Below are 14,105 nucleotides of genomic sequence, written 5' to 3' on the forward strand. Positions count from 1 at the left end.
TATGGGAAATTTTAAACATAACATATTTTAATAAGGCTTTTGTGTGTGTTTATTTCCTTGTCCTTCTCCTTTAGACAATACAAAACATACAGTGAAAGTTGGCATATACCACAACACAAACCAGAACAGATACATCCCAAAATTTCTAGGACTTTGTTTCCAAAATGCCTGACCATTGAATATTAGTGGCTTTGAATGTCATTTTCACTTTATTTTGCCCAGTTCTGAAGAAGAGCTCTGTGTAAGCTCAAAAGGTTTTCTCTTTCACCAATAGAAGTTACTTCAATAAAAGATATTCCCTCACCCACCTTGTCACTTTGACTGTAGACATATGTGCTGGGAATTCTGTCAATAGAATTGTTTATGATGATTACCAGTCGTATTTGTTTTAGGGGTGGAGTTTGTCATCCTATAATTGCTGATGTGAATCTGTATGTATTCTGACCTTCCTTGCCCTCAGACTGCTCCACAACTCTTTGGCTGTTTGGCAAGATTTCATGTGGGCATCTGCAACAAGTAACCTATACTAAATAAATTGGCTCTTTGTTGAGACAACATAGACAGTCTTCCTCAGCTTCTCTGGCCCAGAAGGCCATGGATATTTTGTGCTGCATTGGCCCCAAATTTCTGATGTTTTGGATGTAATATAATGCTTAATGTTTCAAGGCTAAGATTAAACATAATAAAAAGTGGGATGAGTTGCTATTTTATCAAGATTTATTTAGGCCAGTAGGTACCATGTGACTCCATGAAAATATTATTAATATTATTAATAGTTACAAAAAAGACTGTGTGAAACTCTTTTTTTTTTCATGCTACAGTCACCAAACATCTTTTTGTGTTTGTTGAGGTTTCTGCAAAATTTACAACAGGACTTTTAAATTATTACCAGCTGAAATAACAAAGCTATTTCTGCTGTGCTGGATGAAATGCAAAGTAAAGGAAATGGGGGAGACAAAAGAGAACTTTTTGAGAAGATTTTTATCAAACCAGTAAATGTCTGAAATATTTTACTCAGTTGACTTCTTAGCGTTTAATGCTTGTTGGAAAGAAAAGCTTCATTGGCTGTTTCGTGGAAAAATATCTAGGGCTTATTTAAAGTTGGGGCAATGTTTTTCATTTCATACAATGTATATTATGTAGACAGAAGTCTCCAGTGTGCTTTTTCTATTTACTGTGTATTATAAAATTATACCTTTTTTTTTTTTACTCTCATGTGAGCCCCCAGAAGTATTTTTTTTTCCTGTCCACTGGAAGCTTTGTATAATGCACTATTGATAGTGTATTAGTTTGATACTTCAGAGAACTGACTCATCTGAATGACATGATCTTGAAGTCCTTTATATGAGGAATTATGCACTATTTCTAAAGATGCAAACCTTGCACATTTTGCACCAGACTACATTAAAATCTTCATGCCAGTTCCTAAGAATTGCTGTTATAAAACCAATGAAAACTTAAGAGTTTGTTCCTTAGCATATTGGCAATGATATTGCCAGAATACTGGGCCAGAGGTTCTCAGCTGGTGTAAATTGGTGTAGCTCTGTGGGCTTCAAAGAAACTATTCTGATTTATGCCAATTGAGGAGCTGGCCCTGGATTTTTAGGGAATTGTCTATATTTGCCTGAATGATTTAAGTCTCAAAAACTCAGGAAGTCATTGTCATATCTCTGCAGTGACTCACAAACCACAAATTTTAGCTGTGCTTTCTTCCTGAAGCTATTCAATAACTACATGTTCACTTTTTAAACACAATGGGAGAATGGCCATGCTAGTGCTTCCAATGCTGGAAAATTTACAGTAGCAAAGAAAGAAGCACATGATAAAATGTGATATTTGGTAACTAACAATGCATATTTCTATGTTTTTTAAATTGTCTCTTCATTAAAATAAACTACCATTTTCCTCCAAAAGAGAGATCTACATCCATAGGGCCTAATTCTGATCAAATTTATACTGGTTTAATTGTTGGATTTAATCCCATGCGGGTGGTGTCAGACACATATTGGGCCAGTAATGAATCAAGGGATTCCTGTGCATAGTTTAAAGGCACTGTATTATTATTTATAGTATGAGAGATGGGTTTAGTCATATAGTTTTGAATCCAGATAATTTTTTTTTTTTTTTTTGGTGCAAATCTCAAGTATGTTTGGATCACTGTCTATCTCTTCAGGTTCATCTCTGAATATGATTTCCACTATCTCATAAGGTGGGGGGAAGCTACTTATGTTCCTTAATCATTCCCAATTGTGTTAGTGCATCACAGGTTCAATGCTCATTTCCTTGGACAAGGAGTAAAAATGGAAAGTGACAAAAAAACCACAGTAAACGAACATATACATCTGATCATAGAAAGACAAACCAAATGGGAATAAAGGCTCATCCACATAAACATTTAGTTTGCGGCAAGCTAGGGTGTGGATCTGCTTCAACTAACCTGCTGCAGACTGTGTGGACCATGCTGACATGCATTAACAGTTCATTAATGTGTTTTGACCTAGACCTCTTCGACATGGGACTAGATCAAAGTGCATTAGCAAACTGCTAATGCTTGTCAGATGGGTCTACATGGATGGCTAGTAAGCAGCAGGCTATGGGGTGGGGGGAAGTAGTCACACCCGGTCTTGCTGCAAATTAATTGTTGAGACAACAGTATAATTAAAAATGAACAAACATGAAAGATTGCTCATGCCTGCAGCCTAAAACATACATCCAAGCACTAAAACTTGTCAGAAGATCGGCTTTGAAATTGTTCGGATTCCTTACAAAGCTAAGGAAAATGAGGCCCAAAAAATTAGTGTTTATGAAATCAGCAAACTACAGACATTTTGTAGTGTAAACTCTAGTTTGATGCCTCTTTCCATGACAGCAAATGTCAGTTTTTGCAGATGGAGCTAATAGTTCTTGTTAGGCCTTCTAAATTTCTTAAGCCTGGCTGCCAATGAAAAATACATATATGTTAAATCAACAGAAAGGGTTCTTCAGAGTAAATCCTGTGCCCATCAACGATAATATTCTGCAGTCCTTAGGTTCTACTTTGTTTAGATGCCCTAGAATTCTTGGCAACATTGTGCGTTGTTTCTTGCCTCTGGCCTTCCTGGATGGAGCTATTCTTGAACTGTTTTCTGCAAATGAAATTAGGGGGATTTTTCTTGAGTAAGGGCAATAGAACCAGATCCTAAACTGCCATCTACTACTACCATTTAAGGTGTATTTCTGACCTTACATATCTGAGTTTCAGAAGACCAAGAATCTAGGTTGTGTGCAATTAAGCATCTGAGTTCCCAGTTGTATGCACAATCGTGGTAAGTGGATGAACAAATCTGTCATGCAGTTGTACAAGCTTTGTCTTCTGTACCTTTGAAAATCAGCTCTTTGGAACATATTTTTAAAGCCTATTAAATCAGTGACTTCTACTGATTTCAATGAACTTTAGATCAGACCTGGAGTCTTCAATTATCTGAAGTGAACAGTTTTGAAATTGTTGAATTAAACAATTAAGTTTGATTTAGATATCTCATAACTTCTGAGGTGCTTGAGTTGTTAGTTATAATTATCAACTGATAAGTCACTCCAAGAGAAATGTTGCTGATGAAGGAAAGAAGAGTTTGGATATTTTTAGTAGTGGTTTTCAATGCCTGTTCTTCACATACTAATATTAAAGCAATCCAATAAACGGATTAGCAAACTGCAATGTAACAAGAGCAAGAGATATGACTTTGTGTTCTGGACCATCCTTCTGAAATGAGGATTTTGGACAAATTGCAGTTCAAAAGGATTGCATTTTTGGAGATTCTGATATGAACTCACTTAAGAAAGAAGCGATCAGTTTGTCTGTTTGCATTCCAACATGTCATTTTTCTTATGATCTAAAGTAGGACCTTTAAGAGTTATCCCAAACATTTTAATGACATGGTGGTTACAGTGACTAATGTGTGTCTGGAAGATAGCAGAACTGGATCTGGAGAGCGTCAGCCTGGTTTATGAAACAAAGATTATATATATATATATATATGAAAATAAAATTTATTCTGAACGTAGTAATTGGTGACATCTGTGGGTGATACGCTGCCATTTAGTCACCTAGAATAGTTCCTTGCTATGTGAGTAGTCCCATTGAAATCTATTCATACAGAGCCAGGTTCTGAAATCCATAGAAGTATGGAACTATTCAGTATGTGAAAAGTGTGTTGTATCATGAAATGCAGTAGCATATACACAAGTTATGCATTCGTGATGAATGGGAGTTGCACTAATTTTGGAGGCAACATTAGAATGCACCTTGGTTTTATGTTTAAGATTTAAGATTAGATTTTCATGGTGACTGTGGTCCCTATATACTGAGTAAAGAAGCCAGAGTGGTATAAAAGGATTCTAAAAAGCCCCAGATCTGGCCAGGGGAACATTGACCTGAGGAGGACAACCTCAGGCTGTCTTCTGAAGACCATCACTCAAACACCCCCGTAAGGGGGATATCTGGGACAGAGCTCGGGGTTAGGGTGGGTGCAGTACAGAGATTCTGGTCAGTATACAAATAGGTAGCTGATGACAGGGGTAGTGTAACTTGGGCCTATACTGTCCTTGTGCACCCAGAACCACTTCATCAAGGTCTCCTAGGGATTCCTCCATGAGCTATGCTGTTCTGCTTTTTTTTCCTTATAAAAAGCAGAGTGAACTCCTTATTGAATATTCTGAGATGGTTATGAAATATATGCATTTCCACAGTGGTATACATTTGAGAGCACTAGAAATATTTGCTTGATGGAGAGACCACCATATAGTTTGTCTTGGTTTTTTTGGGGGGGAGAATGACACATTTGCAGGCATTGAGTTGCCAAAATAATATGAAATTCATGTGACAGATGAAAGATAGCAGAACACGGAGCCTTTTTTTTAAAAAAAATTAAACACCAGCCATTGTGAATAAACTACACTTTAATCAAATACTTTCATTACTGCTACCAGGACAGCTACTTCTAATCTTGAATTCAGACCATATAAAATAAAGTTTAAGGCATATATTTTAAGACATTGGCACCGTAAATCTTTCCAGGATGCACACAGGTCCTCTGGCAGCATGTGCTTAGCAAATATTTATGAAACACTTGTGTATTACGTAAATGAGAGATGGATTTGGTGAGTTTAAATCTCTAATAATTACTAACTCACTCAAGTCTGCCTTCCAGACATGGATTATGTAGCCTGAAAAATAGGTGGCTTACTCTGGGTTTGTCTGTTGGCCATGCCATGGCAACCTGCCTTACGCCAGTGGGCCTGGGAGATAGTGTCTTGGAAAATGGAAGAGCAGTGCAGGCTCAGCACCCATGCAGATGTAACAATGCTACCCCTTCTCCAACCCTAGCAGCATGCAAGAGCAGGAAGGTGAGGTGCCTAGATAAGTACTCTGCTGTATAGATCCTCCTGATGTTCATGCTCAGGTGGTTGGATAAGGCTTACTGTACTGAAGTAAAATCCACAGGGAGCAACTTCTTAGGTTATATCTACGCTACTACTTATGTTGCTATAACTTATGTTGCTCAGGGGTGTGAATAAGTTACCCCCCGAGTGACATAAGTTACACCAACTTCAGCGCTGATGTTGACAGTGCTATATTAGTGGGAGAGTTTCTCCTGCTGACATAGATACAGCCTCTCATTAGGGGTGGATTAATTAAGTCAATGGAAAAGCTCTCCTGTTGTCTTATTATTGAAGTAAAACACTTCATTCCTTGAGGCAGATAAACATTTAAATATCAAGAGGCATATTAATATGCAACAGTAATTTGAAGTACATTTCAACTAAGCATTGATAAATCCATTTGATAAACGCCCAATAACATTTTTTTAAAATTTAAAGTGCTTAATGTGTTGTATGCATGAAAACTGATGAGTCGAGAGAAATGCATTTTAGTTATTTTTCCTTGTTTACCGTCATTGACTAGAAGAATAAGACTGTTATAATTTCCTATCTCGTAAAGTTATATTTTGTTTTATTGTGACATCAATCACATAACTATTCTTATTCTTTTTCTTCTTAGATGGCTTTCAAAGAACTTCCATTTCATGATCAGTTTAGTTGGTGATCTTGACATCTGGTACCAAGGTGCAGCTTTCGTGCAGTGTATTTTTCTTTAAAACTGAAGTGCTCTTTGTAGGTGTTGGCTACTGAACGGAACTTTTGGGAAAGGGAACTTTTGTGGATTTGCAGGGTGTGGGGGGTAAGATACAAGTTGGAAGTTGTAGGGCTTGTGTAATGGATGCAGTTCCACTGAAATCAATGAAGCTTTACCATTTTACACCAGCAGAGAATTTGGTTCATATTGTGGTCCCATACTGGGTCATTTGTTGTGATTCAAAAATTTTTGTTTGTGTTCTGTTTGAATTAGAATCCAGAAGACAGGTTGCTTGCTTGCTTGCCCCACTTGAGGAAGCAAAATTGGACTGGAAATTGTTTAGATGACTAACCATTCATTTAAATTCCAGAACTCCCACTTGCATCACAAATACATCAAGAACAGCTTTTTTTTTTTTTTTTTTTTTTTTTTAACAATATTGATACTTCAGCGTTCTGGCTGAGATCAGAAGTGAATTGCAAAATGGCAGGTGAAATGAAAAAAGAAACTCTCTCCAAACATCTCAGAACATTAGAGGAGAAACAGTTTGAGATCACTTTTGAAAACAAACACAGGTTCATGTGGGATAGGGATGGCAAGAGTGGGTTCGCATATTTTTCCAAATTGGGCCACCTGTAGTCTGAAACCTAGCAAATAAATCCACCAGGAATTGGTTAGCTGGAAGCAGCATAGAATATTTCCAAATGATTTTACAAGGGAAAAACAATTTTTTTAAAAAAACTAAAATAAACTGCCTTGATCAATGTATTTGACAAGCACAAGCTGATACTTCTTTAAGGGAGGAAGGTGATGATAATGGGAAGATGATGCATCATTTGAATCATAATAGGAAAGTTACAACCATTGCACACACTTCTTATATGTTTCCCTCTCTCTATCAAATTATATTCTGGTTTCAGAGTAGCAGCCGTGTTAGTCTGTATTCGCAAAAAGAAAAGGAGTACTTGTGGCACCTTAGAGACTAACAAATTTATTAGAGCATAAGCTTTCCTGAGCTACAGCTCACTTCATCAGATGCATTATATTCTGTGTCACTCGGGTCACTTCTTGAGTTGTATGTGAAGTATATTGTCTGAGAGAAAGGGAAAACTCTTCATCTTTAGTGAGGTTCCCAATCCAGTTATACATTTTCTACTTAAATGCTCACTACTTTTTATTAGTGATGTGCAAAATCCCTGGGTAGGTGACCTCCCAGCCTCTTGTTAACATTCCATCTGAAGGAGTTCTGCTTTCTGGGGAGGATGAGGGACCTGCCTCACATCAGTTCAGTGCAAATGCATGCAGGCTTTTTATTAATCCAGAAACCCAGTTATGTTAAATAAACAAAGACTCAAATGCAGTGTGATGAACCTGTTGACAGAGCCCTGTTCTTTCATGCTTCACATGGCAGCACCGTCTGTAATGCAGAAATGTGAATTTGATACTTCGAATTTTACCAAAGATTTTGCAATTACAAAGCCATCTGTCCTAATTAAGAGTAGTGTTCTACCTTTTTTATGAGAGAAGTACACAAGAGAAGGAAATCTGACAGATCACTATTGGCTCTAAGGACACTGTAATTTGTCCTGTGTTCTCTCCTGTTTTCTCAAGGATACTGTAACTGTGTACACTGGCCCTTGAAGGCCAGAGTCTAGGATGTCAGACTACCCTGTTCTAGGAATTCTGGAGCAGACAGGGGCCTAGGAAATGACAGAGGCAGGTACTAGGAAAGAGAAAGTGGTCCTGAGCTGATAGACGGTGTCTGGGAAAACCCAGACACCATCTCTTTAAGATCCTGGGCTCAGGAGCCTTGTAGTGTGGGACAAAGCTCCCTTCTCTCTATCAACCAGGATACGTTCTGGGAAAGAGGTCAGCATATAACTTGCCTGTTCCCTCATAATAAGAGACATTAGCAAGGGAAGGACTGCATGCCTGCTTGCTGACTTCCCTAAGACCAGGGGAAAAAGGGCTAAGTTGGTTTGAGCTGGCCTCCAACCCATAGAGGAAGGATGGAAGACAGCACCCCCTCAGGTGTTGACCTGAATTTAATGGGTTAGTTTAATGGCTCGCCACTGATCGTATCTGACCAGAAGATTTATAGGTTCTTATCCAATTCAGACTACAGAGTTCATGAACTCAATGAGCTCTATAATGGGAGAGGATTCTCGGGGTGCTTGACAAGAACAAATACACTGAGGACAACACCAAATTGATAAAACCTTTATTGAAATTAACATAAAACTAAGAAATGCAATGAAACTTAAAACTGCAAAACAGTAAAAGAATTCCAAAACTCCTGGTGGTACCATTTCTATTATTAACCTTAACCGAACATACTCACACCCTTCCTTGAGGACACGGTAACAGGAAGTGAAGGACCAGCCTCACTCCTTGCATGCCTGATTATGCGATGGTGCTGGTTTCCCCAATGGTTAGGAATGTTGAGTAGTTATACTATACTGCACATGCTAAGCTAATAGTGTGATAGACGATAGACTAGATAGAGTATAGGAGAACTGAATGAATGAATCGAAGGAAGAATTTTAGAATAGAGTAGACTCCCAAAGAGCTCTCTTACAAGGTATTTTATAGGATCCTGACCTATGTAATTTCGGCCCAACCTACTATACCCAAATCTTATTTCCATACCCTAAGAATTTATGGGTACCCTTCTCCTATAGGTTAGTGGATTATGACACTTTCTAAATATATTAATAAGGATTATCTCAAGTTATTGTGTACCCTGCGGTTAACCAACCGATTGTAGAAGCCGGATAAACCTGTGATGTGATGTGGATAGTTCCTCCCTTCGGTTCCCCAAAGTTCAGGGACCATTCTTATCTGTGCCAAAGGTTGCCAGCTTTTATGCTGACATATTTATAACTGATTATACTTTTTGCTGTATAGCAGATCTTACCAGATCTTACAGACCGGTAGGCTTCTTGCATTTCAGTAAAACTTATTCTTCGGAAATACATGCCTCAACACATCTTAAATTCCAAATAATTAATACTGATAAAACGTAAGAATGAGAGAGATTAATTTCAGAAAAAGAAACATATTAATTGATACTGCTGGCTGGATTAGTAGGATATAATAGCTAGCAAAATAATCCTATGGGCTACACAGGAAAGAAAGGGTTTTGTTCTGTGTGATGCTGGGTTCTGTTTTTTGCATTTTAAACATTGCTTTCAGCTCAGGTAAAACTGGTTGAGGACAATTTAAAGTGGCCGGCCTACTAGAGACACTTATTTTGGGCTAGGTTCTGCCTAACACTTATGTAGGTGCACAGTGGGTGAGTACAGAAGAAGGAGCCTTCTTGATATGACTTCACAAGGGCATGGAGGATGACAGCAGGAATGCTCCCTAAATGCTGAGAGTAGGCAGTACATTGGTTTCACCCACCCTATGTGCTTGCCGGCATAGGAGATTGGTAGCCTTTGGTTGGGGGATGGGATGGCAAAATTGGCCACACCTGTTAAAGGGATGTAGCAGTGTGTGTGGCACTCCAGAAGTCATTCTGTTTCCAGTGCTCCCCATGGGGTGGTTCAGCTATGCAGCATTCTCAACTCAGGGTTCAATCTACCTGGCACAAAGTCTAGCTGCTGCTTTTTCTTTTTCTTTTCTTTTTTAAATGCAAACCTTTGCCTTGCTATGTTTTTGCTGAGTGACCACATCACCTTATTGCTGTAACTCTTGGCTTTTCTCTGCCCAGCCTCTCCCTTTTGTTTAGCTATTTGATTCTGCACTATTAAAATAAAAGAAAGTTTTCCTATTGACTTGAATGGGAGCAGGATCAAATCCTTAGTAGGGAATTTTATTTTGCATGCTACTCAGAGCAATGCCCGTGTCCTCTTTTTGTGCTGGGAAGAACCTAATATGCTCTTGGTACTGTAAAAATAATAGAGGAAGCCACCAATGGTGGTTCTATCTTTCTGTTCTACTCTAGAATTTTGCTCAACTCAGCAAAGTCACAACTGTTCAATTCCATCTGACGTTCAGATATCCTTGCAGTTTTATCCAGGCATGACTAACTCTTTCACCCAGGTGTAAATAGTACAATTGCTTTAGTACTATCTGGTTTGTGATGGCTTTGTCACCTAAATCTAAAATGTTTTTGGAACCCCATAAATGGATATTGCCATTTGAAGCTGGGGTGTTTTACTAATGAGTTCTTGTTAATGCCAGCAACCTGGGCTCCTACAGGAATGGCCTCAAAATAACCTTTTGTACAAACCAATTTTCACAACAGGATCCTTGACAGGATGACCTCTTTCCAAATAATTATGAAACTTTGTTGGGTTTTTTTTCTGTTTTCTGTCATAATGTCCCAAGAGAGTTGGTTCAAAGAAAAATGTAAAGACCATCTGGCATTTGTGCATATAAACTTAAGCAGCTATTATCAAACAAACTAGAAATGTGTCCCAGTTTAAAAAAAAAAACAGTAGGTTACTACACTACCAGATCTATTTCTGAGTTCCCACAAATATGCAATTTAAATCAAATACTGGAAATCATTTTGCGCCTGAATCACCATAGGCCTATATATTGTGTAGTCATTTGCACTAGTACAGACCAAACACAAAGTGATGTAAAATACTACTTTGTTTTGGTATAAATCACTGTGCAAAGTGTAGGGCAATGGAATTAGGTCTTTTGTTCTTCTGTCACTGTAAGAATAAAACTCACTCTTGGGGGGAAATGATCACTATCTTTATGTGGGTTCTCATTCCAAACTGACACTTTTGCAAGCAGTAGAGAAACTTTCAGAGAGAATTCAAACTGAAAACCAAAAAATATTTTACTTTTAAAATTGGGGAAAAATATAGCTTTTCTCTGGACTTTCTGTTAATGTGCATTTTTCCCTTTGTCAAAGAAGTTCCCAAGAAGCAGCTAATATGCAATAGCCAACAAATGTTTTGATGTCAGCCTTGAATCCATTTAGTTGCTGTTTCTGTGTGTGTCTTTCCAAGAAAGAGAAGTTAAAGATTCATGGTGGCTATTCCTTTAAAAGTAAAGATTCTAGAGAAACAAAATATATATATCCTTTTCCAGGGTTTCTAAACAGTCCTGTGTTCTAAAGGTAGCAGAAAGATTGTCTAACTAATTTGGCCCATTTCTATTTTTTTCTGCATAGGAAATTTCTTACACACACATTTATTTAGAACCTCAGTTTGTCTTGCATTGTGATAAGATAGTAATTCTGTTTATTGGGCCTTTCGGTAAGATTTTGGAAGTCATAGAAAGTTCAGGGTTTTATTCTTGTAATAATATATGACTTTCAGAGTGTTCCAAAAATTGTTTAATATTACCTTCATTACCTTCCTGCTCTGTCATAACAGTTGAACAAGGATTTCTTCATGAGCAGTATTCAAATCAGTTTTTAATGAGCTATTTAATTAAAGGCTAATTGAGGTGAATTCATTCAAGATTTCTAAATTATGCTTATCAGGGTAGCTAGGTTTTAAGATAAGTTTTAAATATTTGTTTTATAATACATTGTTTGATCATAAAAGTACGTAGAAAATTACTTTTAAAATGCCTAATTAGACTTTGTAAGTAGTTTTCTTCCTTAATACACCATTAGGGCAGTTAACATAGGTGAATATGATATATATTGAGTTTTGGAATTACAAGATAAGAAGCAACAAAACTGCTAAAGCATATTTTTGAGTCTTTAATATCTAAGAATTCAAGGGTCTATGGGGATCTGGTGATTTCATGGGGGTCTTATTAGTCTTTCATTCTTATTCCTCAATGGATAATGACTATTTTTTGTTTATACATTTCCTTCTAAACTGAGTGACTATCCTAGGCCGCAGGATAATACTACTGGGAACGTTGCTACATGAGGACAGTAGCAATCAGTGAGTTAATGAATGAGTACAGTAAATAGGTGAATTTCTCTTTCTGGAAGTAGTCCTATCATCTTGTGTCCGACAGGATCAATGCAAGTTTGGAAAGGAGGTAGCGTACTTTAATCTTGTTGTGTAAACTGAAATACCTCAACTGTTGCTTTAGTGACAGGGCGAGAAAGCAAATAGATACAATAAGAAATCTGAGAAAGATGGCAAGCCACAGAATTAATCTACATTTCTATAACTCCTAGTGGTTTGTGGGATCAGGAAAAAGAAAGCCTTATAAGAAAAGTGTTATAATGGGTCAAAGACCATATTAAAACAAACCCAAATCCCTTTTTATTTCTTTTTTTCCAATCACATTTCTTATCCTTCTTCCATTCATTCGAACAGCAGAAGTTGACGGCTTAGCCGGCCTGCCCTTGTATTTGATATAGTTGTGCTTCAACAGGACCTCATTAAATGCAGGGCATTCCTGCAGCTGATGTGGGGGAGGAGGAGATCAGTGGCAGCAGGGGCTAAAACTGAGTGAAATATTATTGGTTATAGATTCATCAATTTCATCCTGCGCTGAACTTGTCTCAAGATTGATAGCTCTGCATTTCAGGCCTCCATGATATAACTGCAGCCGACTATTAATGGTCTTCAGCTACCTGTGAGGGTTTCTGTAGATTGCTGAATAGAGAAGCTGAAACTTTGTCATGCTAAGACTGGAGAAGTTCTCATTAAGACTGAGATTATACCTGTTATAAAAGAGAGAAGGAACAGAAGTCAGAAGAGAGGAAGAAAAGGTTAGAGAATATTTAGTTGTCAGGGCCTGTTGAAAGTTCATCCTAGGATACTTGGGGAACTAGATGACGCAATCTAGTTGTGACCATTAACCATTATCTTTGAGAACTCATGGAGAACAGGTAGAGACCAGAGGACTAGAGAAATGCAAACATAATATCTATCTTTGAAAATGGGAACCAAGAGGATCCAAAAAAAGAAAAGGAGTACTTAGAGACTAACAAATTTATTTGAGCAAAAGCTTTTGTAAGCTACAGCTCACTTCATTGGATGTATGCAGTGGAAAATACAGTAGGGAAGTTTTATATACACAGAGAACATGAAACAATGTGTGTTACCATACACACTGTAACGAGAGTGATCAGGTAAGGTGAGTTATTACCAGCAGGAGAGGAAAATAACCTTTTGTAGTGATAATCAAAGTGGGCCATTTCCAGCAGTTGACAAGAACGTGTGAGGAACGGGGGGTGAGGGGGGTGGTGGAAATAAACATGGGGAAATAGTTTTACTTTGTGTAATGACACATCCACTCCCTGTCTTTATTCAAGCCTAATTTAATGGTGTCCAGTTTGCAAACTAATTCCAGTTGAGCAGTCTCTCGTTGGAGTCTGTTTTTGAAGTTTTTTTGTTGTAATATTGCGACTTTTATGTCTGTAATTGAGTGACCAGAGAGATTGAAGTGTTCTCTTGATGTCTGACTTGTGTCCATTTATTCTTTTGCGTAGAGACTGTCCGGTTTGGCCAATGTACATGGCAGAGGGGCATTGCTGGCACATGATGGCATATATCACATTGGTAGATGTGCAGGTGAACGAGCCTCTGATAATGCGGCTGATGTGATTAGGCCCTATGATGGTGTCCTCTGAATAGATATGTGGACAAAGTTGGCAACGGGCTTTGCTGCAAGGATAGTTACCTGGTTAGTGTTTTTGTTGTGTGGTTGCTGGTGAGTATTTGCTTCAGGTTGGGGGGCTGTCTGTAAGCAAGGACTGGCCTGTCTCCCAAGATTCCCAAGGAATTCTCCATCAGGCATCTTAACTTTGATATCTGGTAAGACCCTGGGCCAAATTGTTAAACCTCCAGTTTGTAAAATAGAGGATAATAGGGTAATAAGTAACATCCAACATGGATTTGTAAAAAGCAAATTATGCCAAACCCAACTAATTTCCTACTTTAAAAGGGATACTGGCCAAATGGATTAGAGGAAGCAGTAGTCATGAAACACCTTGATTTTCGGTAAGATATCTGACACAGTCCCATATGACATTTTCATAAGCAGAGTAAGGAAATGTGGTCTTGATGAAATTACTAAAAGGTGGGTGCATAACTAACTGAAAGTCTATATT

This window comes from Lepidochelys kempii, chromosome 12 (genome assembly GCF_965140265.1).
Source record: "Lepidochelys kempii isolate rLepKem1 chromosome 12, rLepKem1.hap2, whole genome shotgun sequence".
NCBI lineage: Eukaryota > Metazoa > Chordata > Testudines > Cheloniidae > Lepidochelys > Lepidochelys kempii.